The 12,753-nt window shown below is 38.5% G+C and overlaps 1 protein-coding gene and 1 pseudogene across 19 annotated transcripts in view; one reads left to right on the forward strand and one right to left on the reverse strand.

Moving 5' to 3' along the window:
- Positions 1–12,753, reverse strand: part of DST (dystonin) — a 502,305-nt gene that overhangs the window by 477,162 nt on the left and 12,390 nt on the right. The window lies entirely within an intron of this gene.
- Positions 8,845–9,537, forward strand: LOC112862184 (nucleophosmin pseudogene; annotated as a pseudogene).

The following is a 12,753-nucleotide window of genomic DNA, read 5'->3' on the forward strand; positions in this document are numbered from 1 at the left end:
AAACACTTCCATACAACCCCCAGGGCTCATCACAAGTGCACTCCTGAATCCCCATCACCTATTTCACCCATTCCTCTCCTTCCTTCCCCTCTAGTAACCACCAGTTTGTCCTGTATAGCTAAGAGTCTGTTTCTTCTTCTTCTTTTTTTAATGTTTTTTTTATTTTTGAGAGAGACAGAGACAGAGCGCAAGTGGAGGAGGAGCACAGAAAAAGGGAGACACAGAATCTGAGACAGGCTCCAGGCTCCTAGCTGTTAGCACAGAGTCCGACGCAAGGCTCAAACTCACGAACCAGGAGAGCATGAGCTGAGCTGAAGTAGGACGCTCAACCGAAGAAGCCACCCAGGTGCCCCAAGAGTCTGTTTCTTGGTTTGCGTTCCTCTCTCCATTTTTCCCCCCTTTGTTCATTTGTTGTTTCTTAAATTGCACATATGAGTGAAATCATATGGTATTTGTCTTTCTCTGACTGACTTATGTTGCTTAACATAATACTCTCTAGCTCCATGCATGTTGTTGCAAATGGCAAGATTCTGTACTTTTTTATGGCTGAGTAATATTCCATTGTGTATATACCACATCTTCTGTATTCACCCGTCAATCCATGGACACTTGGGCTGTTTCCATAAGTTAGCTATTGTAATAATGCTGCTATAAACATCAGGGTGCATGTATCCCTTAGACTTAGTATTTTTGTATTCTTTGGGTAAATACCTGATAGTGCCTTTGCTGGACCATAGGGTAGTTCTACTTTTAACTTTTTGAGGAACATCCATATTGTTTTCCATAGTGACCACACCCACCAACAGTACAAGAGGTTTCCCCCCTCCTCCACATCCTCACCAACACCTGTTGTTTCTTGAGTTGTTGATTTTAGCCATTCTGACAGGTCATACAATTTTGTTTTGTTTTTTATATACAGCACAGTACTATAAATGCATTTTCTCTTTCTTGAGTTTTCTTAATAACATTTTTTCTATGTTACTATAAGGATACAGTATATAATACATATAACATACAAAATATGTGTTAATCAACTATTTATTTTATTGGTAAGGCTTCCGGTCAACAGTAGGCTATTAGTAGTTAAGTTTTGGGGGGGAGCCAAAAGTTATACGTGGATTTTCAACTGCTGTGGGGGTTGATGTCCCAACCCCTGCATCAAGGGTCAACTGTACAGAGCACCTGCCTTAGGAAGACAGATGTGTAAATCCCTACACCTAGTCCTACAGAGGAGAATGTTTGAGAGAATTAAGTGGGGATTGTGAGATAAAGGAAGGAAAAAGGTGATGTTCAGTCCTCGTTTTTAAGTATGAGTAGGAGTTCGCTACACACACACAAAGAGTAGAGGAATTCCGGCACTGGGAAAAGTAGGAACACACAGAGAAGGACAGGGAACATTGAACAGCTGTGTTTAGGTAATGTACGCATTAGAGGTAGGGTGGAGCTGAGACTGAGAAAGGGTATACTGTAAGCAATGGGAAGCCATTAAGCAAAAGGTGTGGAAGATCAGATCTGATTATACTGTTACTAGCTATACTATACTATACTATACTATACTATACTATACTATACTATACTATACTAGCTAACTCTGCTAACAGTACAATAAAAGGTAAACTGCAAGCCAGAACCAAGGAGACTGGATAACAGACTATTTTAAGAGCCAGTTCCTACACTGTCTCTGGCTTATGAACTTTACATTTGTCATCGTTGCATTTTATTTCATTAGAGGCTCATCTTCTCTGTTATTGCCCTTACCAAGTGATTTACAATTCATGCTCCAAACAACATACATTTTTAAGAGTGAATGGGAGCACTAATCAGGTGGGATATCAAAGCAATAGACATAAACTCAAACTTTCCATGGCAAAGAAGGTGATAAAATCTCTCCATCACTGGGAGTTATGAGCATAACACATATTTTGATCCTAGAAAAATGGCAACTCTTGACTTCCCATTTACTTTTTGGGGTTTTTTAACTACTTTTTGGTATGCTCTGAGTTTACAAACTCTAGCATGTTGGCTGTAAATGGTTCAGCTCAGCTGGAGGCTAGTTTACTAATTTGTTGATCAACAGCCCACGAGCTGTCTCACTGTGGCACACATATTGTCTCACTGTGGCACACATATAGTCTCCGTTATCAAAATGGAAAGATCATCCTTTTTGACTATCCCGGGTTGGTTGCCCTTGCAAAGGAGGATGCCTCCAGGCTAGCCCTTCCAAGGTCATTTAACCTGCACTCAGGAAACATAATTTGAATACTAACCTTAAAAAGCATAATTAGGAAACTATATTTGCTTACAGAAAATCAATACAGGATATTCCAAGGCCAAATATTGACATCCACTAAAAGACTTTCCTACTGTTTCTTTTTTTTCCTACTATTTCTTTGAACAATATAGATAACAAAGAATTATCATATATCTAAAAAGATTTTTTTTTTTAGTTTCCTGGATTATTCCCATACACTCTTGCTATCAGTTTGGCAGTATCTGTTTTTCTAAGCTACACACACTAGTTCAGCTTTAATTAAAAGCCCTGTTGCCATAGTTTCTCAGAAAACAGCTCAAGGCATGCTTGAGTCCATTATTTTCTTGAGGTTTCTAGAGAAATTATAATGTAGCAGTAGCCAGCCAAAATTTCCTAATTTTACCTCCCACCCAGTACAGCATATGATTCAGACATATAGCTAGATATTCTAAATATTTTAAGAGGGTCTAAACAACTAAGAATGTTATTTAAAATTCAGCCTTTGGTTTCTTCTGTTCTGCCACATCAGTATTGTAACCAGCAGACTACAGCTAAAAGAGCAGACCAAGGGGGAATTCAGCCCCTCAGTCTGCATCTGACTACACCTGTGGAAAACACCAGCACATTTTTCTTTCTAATAATAATGGACAAAATGCACTATATTTACAAGTTATAATAAGCATATTGCTTCATATGTTCTAATAACTCAGAAATTTAAATTCCAATATGCTTGAAAACGACCTCTCAGAAAATAGATTAAATATTGTAAATTCACTCATTTAAGAATTTCAAAAATTAGTAAGTGGAGCTCAGAGATCCATATTTCTTAAAGCTAAAACTTGATCCCATCTGAATCCCATCTTGTGTTCAGATGGCAGTTATCACCGTCTGTAAGTCCTAAAGAGCAAGCTCAAAGTTTGCTCTGAGCTTTCAAGGTTAAAAAATGTGAATTAACATTGATCCCTATGAATCTTAGAAGAGGCAAATGCCAGTTCAGCTTGCTCTAATTCAGCCCCATTCCTCTGATGGGTAGCTATGAGCATGGACTATGCAGGTAAAAGGACCAGAGTTGGGGGGCGCCTGGGTGGCTCAGTCGGTTAAGCTTCCGACTTCGGCTCAGGTCACGATCTCGCTGTCCGTGAGTTCGAGCCCCGCGTCAGGCTCTGGGCTGATGGCTCAGAGCCTGGAGCCTGCTTCCGATTCTGTGTCTCCCTCTCTCTCTGCCCCTCCCCCGTTCATGCTCTGTCTCTCTCTGTCTCAAAAATAAATAAATATTAAAAAAAAAATTTAAAAAAAAAAAAAAAAAAGGACCAGAGTTGGAATTTCAACTTGGAACAACCTCTGTAGGACCTTAGGCAAGTGATGATTAAATGAGATAGAACATATGTAAAGATAGGAAAGCTCTCAGGAAATGGCAGCTATTATCATTTCCCCATCTCTGACCCAGGATGTGGGGCAGGATAAGATCTCACTATTTCCAGGAAAGCCTAAAATCACCCTGCTCTTTTTGACTATCAATTTAAGAGCTAATATAAACTACTTGATTACTGATTTTCTTCAACTCAAATATTACATAGATCGTTTGACTTCCTCATTCTCTAACACTAAGCATCCTTTTATTCTCTTTTTTCTATACAAGATGGACAGATTCTAAAAAGTATCTGAGAGATAGTAGGGCCATATTTCCAGCCAGGAGTATAAGGAAGTAAAAAAATTCCCTATGCATGTTAGATTTGTAGGTACTTGCTGATGAAAAAATGCAGGGTGAATGAATGAAGTTTCCATTCATCACAGCGATGTGTCTCTTTACGTTTCAATCGATAGGTTTATATATTTTAAAAAATCACATACATGTACTATTTTCATGGATCCTCAGAATATCCTGCAAAAAGAACAGTTATTACTATTTCTGGTTTACCAAAGAAGAAAGTAAGCGTTGGCAATATTAAGTGATTTATGCTAGGGAAGCTAAAGAATGGGACTTGTCCTCAGGTCTTTTTTATTTTTTTAAACATTTGTTCGTTTATGAGAGACAGAGAGCACAAGCAGGGTAGGGGCAGAGAGAGAGAGACACAGAATCCTCAGCAGGCTCCAGGCTGTCAGCACAGAGCCCGACTCGGGGCTCAAACTCACAAGCTGTGAGATCATGACCTAAGCCAAAGTCAGACACTTAACCAACTGAGCCACCCAGGCACCCCTGTCCTTAGGTCTTTTAACAACTAAGTTGGGATCATATCCACTATACCACTTGACTTCTGCAGCCCTATTACTGCAGCATGGTAAAGACAAGCAGAGACACATTGCCCCAGGGAGTTTTTGTAGCCCCATATATTCCCTGAATATGTATGTCTTCACTGTTAAACAAACTTGGAGCACATCAGCACCCATGCTGTAAGTTAAAAGATGTGAGCTAGAATTTCCAGTTGTACACTATAGATTGAGAATAACTTTATGAATTACTATCTCTCCAAGCATTACTGATAATATACAGGAAGTTATCTACAACATCTCACACCTGAACCATAGTGGGAATTAAAGCTCAACTCACCTCACCCTGCCAAAGGCATTACCCAGAACACATTTTTACCTGGCAGAGATTTTTGAAAATGATCCCAACCCTAACTAGACAAAGATACCTGGTTATCTTAGTGCAGGACTTCTTTTTTTTCTTTTTTTAATTATTATTATTTTTTTTTTAGAGAGCAAGCACAAGCAAGGGGAGGGGGCAGAGGGAAAGAGACAAAGAATCTTAAGTAGGCTCCACACTCAGCATGGAACCCACACAGGGCTAGATCCCACGACCCTGGGGTCATGACCTGAGCCAAAATCACGAGTCTAGACACTCAACTGACTAAGCCACCCAGGCGCCCCAATACTGCAGGATTTCTTAACTGGAATCTATCTCTGCCCTAGGAATTCACACATGAGCATTAAAAGGACCTCCTTAGTCACTTGCATACGTATATGCAAATGTATATGTCTATGTATCCCTAACATTTCTGGAGATATAGACCATAGATTTCATCAGATTCTTACAATGTCCCTCAGAAGTTGAGATCCCACAAGAGGACTTCAGAACAGTACAAATAGACCTCATGATTATAAATTAATTATTAAACTTTTAAGTTTCTTTTTTCATTGCAAATTTCTGTTATATTACATCACTTTTGAAAAGCCAGACAGTTTTGGGGCGCCTGAATGGCTCAGTTGGTTAAGCATCCATCTCTTGATTTCAGCTCAGGTCATGATCTCACGGTTCACAGGAGAATTGGGCTCTGTGCTGACAGTGTGAAGCCTGCTTGGGATTCTCTGTCCTGTCCCTCCCCTCCACTTGCTCTCTCCTTCAAAATAAAGGAACTCAAACAAACAAAAACTAGATAGTTTCACCAAATCTTCTCAAATATATTTGGGATTCCTTTGGGATGCCCTTTAGCAGCTTTTAAAACAAAAGGCAGTTAGCTACACTCTACATCCGTCTGAAATGCTTGAAAATGTCTGCTTCCTCCTCCATACAGTTCACTGCAGAATGGGTAGTGGCAGGAATTTACTTATTTAACGTTTGTTAATGATTCTCCAGAGTTGGCCAGTTAGTTACTTAAAGCTTGTTAATGGTCTACTGCCTAATTCTTAATGTGAGAATTCTATTCTCTGTGTAAATAACTTCAATAACATGATAAAATGTATATTGTTTTCTCCAAAATCTGAGGGGTGTTCTTTAATCTCAGTCTATTTTGTTTCCAGAAATTAGAAGGAAATCTAGAGAACACATCAATCTGGAGAATGATGAGATTGATCAGAAAAGAAAAGAAACTTTTCCAAATGAAAACATATTAAAGTTAAGTTACTAAAAATTCTGTATAATGATTAAATAAATGGAATCTGCAGTGTTACATGAGTTATACGTAGCAATACACACTTCATTTTAGATGGCAAAATTCTACAAGATTTTCCAAAAAACAAATAAATAAAAGGGAGAAAAGCAACAGGCTTAAGGTGGAAGGAGGATAGACAAATTAAAAACATATCAGGGTTTTGAGTACAGTAAAGTAGAATAAGCATATGTCTCCCCTTGAACACAACTATATAACTGAACAGAATGCACAGAGCAACTAGCTATGTGAGGATTCTGAAAAGCAACTAGTAACAAGGAACTTGAAGGAAAACTGCCAGAACTCGAAGTATCACCAAACTAATCATGAGTTTGCCATTTTTCGCCTCCAGTATCCCCCAGACTGAATGCAATGCAGCTGCACACCCTGAAACCCAGAGCTAGGTACTGAGGATCAGAGACAGAGAACTCCAAGAGAAGACCCCTTATTCTGACTTGCAGAGTGAGGAAGGGAGTGCAAAAATCCCCCCATTTTTTCTCCTAACTTCCAGCCCTCAAGCAATCCCACTGGCAGTGACATTAGAAGTCCCAAAAGAATAGGAACTAAAACTCTTAGGAAGGAAACCTTCCTCTCTGATCCCAAGAGAGTGGGGTCAACTCTCACCACTTTATATTCTCTCTGTCTTCCTGCCATTTAGCCCTGGATGCAGGCATAGTCACAGAAGTGTGCAACAGAACACACACTTTTTAATGAAAGCCCCAACTTTCTGACCAGATAGAAGAAAAAAGAAATCTGAAAGCACTGCCAACTATACAGAAAGACAAAGAACTAAAGGGGAATACTATTAAGCCAACAAATTAGACAATTTAGATGAAATGAACAAATTCCTACAAAGATACAAATGATCAAACGGACTCAAGAAGAAATAGAAAATTTGAGTAGGCATATAAAAAGTAAAGAAATTGAATATTTAATTTTAAATTGATAACTTAAAATAGTCCCACAGAGAAAACACCAGCCTCACATGGCTTCACTGATGAACTCTACTAATATTTAAAAGAATATCAATAATTCATATAAAATAAAGAAAACTTCTAAATGGATCAGAGACTACATGTAAGAATCAAAACTCTAAAATTTCCAGAAAAAAAATAACAGAAAATTTTCATGACTCTAGGAGGCAAAGAATTCTTAGATATGATATCATAAAGGAAAATAATTGATAAATTAGACTTAACAAAAAAATTAAAATTTTACACTTAAAAAGGTAGCACTAAATAAATGAAAAGACAAACCACAGACCATAAGAAAACATTCACAAATTTTATGTCTGTTTAAAGGACTTATATCCAGATTATATAAAGAACTCTTACATGAAGACACAGAACCCGGCTTAAAAATGGGCAAAGATCAGCCCTGGTATGAGTCCACCCTGTGTGGCTATTCTCTGGAGCAGCAGTCCTTTATCTCCATCTACCTTCTCTCCTACCTGCGTATGGACTGAAGCCCCAGAACTATCTTTCCAGGTATGAACTACAAGCTGACAAAAATTATCAGTTTAAGATGGATAATGATAAAAACGAACACCAGTTATCTTTAAGAATGGTCAGTTTAGAGACCAGTGCAAAAGATGAACTGTACAATCATGTATTTGATAATGCATTAATATCCAAAATATATAAAGAACTCAAACAACTCAAAAGAAAGAAAACAACCCAATTAAAAAATAGGCAGATCTGAACAGAGAGCTTTCTTTTCTTGTACCTATAATCCCATTTATATGTGGAATCTATAACAAAACGAAACAAAAGATCAAACTCATAAACACAGAGAACAGATTGTGGTTGCCAGAGGAGGAGGAGTGGAGGATAAGCAAAATATGGGAAGGGGTCAAAAGATGCAAACTTACAGTTATAAAATAAATAAGCCAAGGAGAAGTCATACACAACCTGGGGACTATGGTTGATAATACTGTATGGTATATTTGAAAGTTGCTCTGACAGTGAATCTTAAAAGTTTTCATCATAAGAAAAAAACTTTGTAACTATGTGTGGTGATGGATGTTAATTGGACATATTATGGTGATCATTTCACTATATATAAATATTGAATCATGTTGTACACCTGAAACTAATATGTTGTATGTCAATTGTCTTTCAATTTAAAAAAAATGAAATTAAGAGGCACCTGGGTGGCTCAGTCGATTAAGCGTCTGACTCTTGATCTCAGCTCAGACCTTGATCTCAGGGTCATGAGTTCAAGCCTGGCACTGGGCTCCGTGCTTGGCATTATGCCTACTTAAAAATAAAAAATAAAGGACGCTTGGATGGCTCAATCAGTTAAGCATCAGACTTTGGCTCAGGTTATGATCTCACAGTTTGTAGGTTCCAGCACTGTGTCAGGCTCTGAGCTGACAGCTCAGAGCCTAGAGCCTGCTTCAGATCTGTGTCTGCCTCTCTCTCTGCCCCTCCCCCGCTCATGTGCTGTCTCTCTCTCTCTCTCTCTCAAAAAATAAACATTAAATAAATAAATAATAAAATCAAGTTAAGTCATTAATCTGTTCCTCTACACGATTTATTTTGAGAACATTATATAAATGTTTGATTCTTATATGTAGGACATAACCCATTGTTCATTATTTTTTGTTAAATCCTATATAGCCTTTTACCTTTTCATTGGTATGTTTCATTAATTTATATGTATGTGATAATAAATATATCTGATCTTCAGTCTAAAAAAAAAGATGAATTGTACAATGTTGAGGCAGAGACAATGAATTATGAAGGCAGCCCAATTACAGTAACACTGACAATTTTGAAAATGTCTGTACAGTCAATGATTTCCTTTGGATGCTTTGGCATAACACCACCTGTGGTCTGTGATTCAAGGCTGTGCATTTCTGTGGATAGCATTTAGTACTATGTAGGAAGATGCACAGTCAGAAGATGAAGAGGAGGAAGATGTGAAACTCCTAAATATACCTGGAAAGCGATCTGTCCCTGGAAGTGGTAGTAAAGTTCCACAGAAAAAGGTAAAACTTGTTGTTAATGAAGATGATGATATGATGGAGAGGAGGAGGAAGATGATGATAATGATGATGATTTTGATGAGAGAGCTAAAGGGAAAACCCCAGTAAAGAAATCTATATGAAATATTCCAGCCAAAAATGTACAGAAATCAAACCAAGAATGGAAAAAACTCAAGACCATTAACACCAAGATCAAAAGGTTAAGAATCCTTCAAAAAAACAAGAAAAAAAAAACCCTTAAAACACAGAAAGGACCTACTTCCGTAGAAGACATTAAATAATGCAAAATCCAAATAAGTTCAGAAAAAGGTAGTTATCTTCCCAAAGTGGAAGCCAAAGTCATCAATTATGAGAAGAATTGCTTTGGATGACTGGCCAGGTGGCATATTCAAGATCTCTGGCAGTGTAGGAAATCTATTTTTTTTTAATGTTTATTTATTTTTGAGAGAGGGTGAGCACTAGCCAGTGAGGGGCTGAGAGAAGTGGTTACAGAGGATCTGAAGCAGGCTTTGTTCTGACAGCAGCCTGATGCTGAGCTCGAACTCAACTCAAGATCCGTGAGATCATAACCTGAGCCAAAGCCAGCCCCTTAACTGACAGAGTCACCCAGGCGCCCCTGAGGAAGTCTCTTTTTAAACATTTTTTTAATGTTTATTTATTTTTGACAGAGAGAGAGAGACAGAGCATGAGTGGGGGAGGGGCAGAGACAGAGAGGGAGACACAGAATCCGAAGCAGGCTCCAGGCTCTGAGCCATCAGCACAGAGCCCAATGCGGGGCTCGAACCCACAGACCGCAAGATCATGACCTGAGCCAAAGTGGCACGCTTAACTGACTGAGCCACCCAGATGCCCCAGGAAGTCTCTTTTTAATAAACTAAACAGTTTGTTAAAATTCTCCCATCTTATTTCACTGCTGTGAAAGTTTCTATCTGGCTGTCCTTTTTATGATGCAGAGTGAAAACTTTCCCTACTATGTTTGATAAATGTAGTCCAGGTTCCATTGCCAAGACTGTGTTGTCCAAAATGCCTGTTTAATATTTTTTTAAGTAGGTTTCGCACCCAGTGCAGAGGCCAACGCGGGTCCTGAACCTACAACCCTGAGATCAAGACCCGAGTCAAGATCAAGAGTTGGATGCCTAACTGACTGAGCTATTCAGGCACCCCCAAAATGCCTGTTTAATTTTTAAAGATGGAAGTCCATGCTTTGCTTGGTTTTAAGTATGTATGGAATGTTACAACAGGATATTGTAGTAGTGGTGGTCAGACAAATGGAAATGGTGGGAGACAAAAAAATACAGGTGAAATACTCAGTATTTTAATAAAATAATAAAAATTAAAGTGGCCAGGGTGCCTGGGTGGCTCAGACAGTTGAACGTCCAATTCTTGATTTTGGTTCGGGTCATGATCCCACCACATGGGATTGGAATTCTCTCCTTGGGATTCTCTCTCCCTCTCTCTCTCCCCCTCCTCTGCTCTCTCTCTCTCTCTCTCTCTCTCTCTCTCTGTCTCTCTGTCTCTCAAAATAAATAAATACACTTTAAAAAATAATGTAAAATAAAATAAAAATGGCCAAAGATTTGAACCATATGAACATGAAAAGATGCTCAAAATCATTAGTCATCAGGGAAACGCAAATTAAATTTGTAGAATACCACTTCAGACCCATTAGAATGGCTATAATTAAAAAGGCAGAAAATAATAAGTACTGCCAAGGATGTGAAGATACTAGAACCCTCATACATTGCTGGTGAGAATATTAAATTGTATAGCCACTTTGGAAAACAGTTTGACAATTTCTTTAAAAATTAAACATAATTTTATCATATAAATAAGCAATTCTACTCCTAGGTATATCTACCTAAGATAAATGAAAACATATGTCCACACAAAGATTTTAAGCAAATATTCATAGCAGCATTATTTATAAGCAGCTAAAAACTGAGCGGGGGAATTCAATGTCCATTAACTGGTGAATGATAAACAAAGTGTGGTATATTCATAGAATGGAATGCTAATCAGCAACAAAAATGAACAACAAAGTACTAAAATATGCTACAACATGGATGAACCTCAAAAACATTAAGCTACATGAAAGAAGCCAGAGGCAAAAAGCCTACATACTACATGTTATATGACTCTACTTATATTCAATGTCCAGAAAAGGCAAATCTATAGATACTGAAAGTAGATCAGAGGTTTTATGGGGTGAGGGGTGGGTTGGGGAGCCTAGGTGGCTCTGTTGGTTGAGTGTCCAACTTCAGCTCAGGTCGTGATCTTGAGGTTCGTGAGTTTGAGCCCCGCGTCAGTCTCACTGCTGTCAGTGCAGAATCTGCTTCAGATCCCCCGTCCCCTTCTCTCTCTGCATCTCTCTCTCTCTCTCTCTCTCTCTCTCTCTCTCTCTCTCTGTCTCAAAAATAAACATTAAAAAAAAAAGAACCACTATAGGGTGAGAGGTGAGAAAAGGAATTAAATGCAAATAGGCATGAGAAATCTTTCTGAGGTGATGGAAAATATTCTAAAACTGGAAATTATATGTCAAAAAATGTTGAAAAATTAAGCCAGGGCTAGAAATTTCAGGTGGAAGTAATTTACACATATATGAAATCTGAGATATTGGAATAGGCTGTCCAGGGAAAACAATAGAAAAACCTTAAAATGAGTGCTTTGAGGAGTGTAGTACACAAGCAAACCAGAGAGAAATGAAAAGATTACCTATGGTAGATTGCAAATGTGACCACAATTCTCTGCATCAGGACTCTTATTTCCCCCACTCCCTGTGACCTGCCGTGGCCAAAATAATGTGTGAACAGAGGCACTACATATGTTCAGAGCCTAGACCTCAAGAGGCTTCGCTTATTCCACATCTGGAACCCAAATCTAGCCACAAGTGAACCAACTTGGGTTGCCTTACTGGAAGAGGAGAGACCTGTCGAGGAAAACTGAATGTGCCTGAGGCAGACCAAAGACACAGGAGTTCTGGCTGCAATGAGCCAAGCCTGACTCAGACCAGAACCACTGCCCAGCCAGGCATAGCCCAAACTGTCAATCTCTACCTCCTAGGCACAGAAATAGAAAAGGGGTCAATGAGATTGACTCAGGTCTGGGAATTGTCAAAGTCACTGGTGGCAGAGCAAGTCACTGCAAGAGCAAAGTGAGAATAACAGTAAAAACTTCTTTATACAGTCAGCTAAGGGTCTGTACTGAGCAGAAGGGCAAGTGAAGTTAAGTCAGATAGGCTGAAAGTTAGGAGAGACTGAGACCAGAGGTCTTGATGAAGGTAAGGAAGAAACTCATCAGGAATATGTGATGAAGTACAGAGAAAGGAGGTTGTGTAATCAGAGATATTTCAGAATTCAAGATCTGGGAGTTACAGCAGTTCTAAGACATGATGAAATATGCTCAGGATGGAAAACTGAAGGCTATATATAGACATTTGTCCATTTCATCTTCATTGTCAAGTTGTGTAGAATAAAATTGTGTAGAATATGCTCTTAGTCTTTTAATGTCTGTGGGTTCTATAGTTACAAACCCTCTTCCATGTATCACAACAGTGATTTTTGTTTTTCTCTTGATCAGTCTAGCTAGACATTTAAATACTTTCTTGATATTTTCAAAGAACCAACTTTATTTTCTCTGTTGTATGT

The sequence above is a fragment of the Puma concolor genome, chromosome B2 (genome assembly GCF_028749965.1).
Source record: "Puma concolor isolate L17-30 chromosome B2, mPumCon1.1.hap2, whole genome shotgun sequence".
NCBI classification, from domain to species: Eukaryota; Metazoa; Chordata; class Mammalia; order Carnivora; family Felidae; genus Puma; species Puma concolor.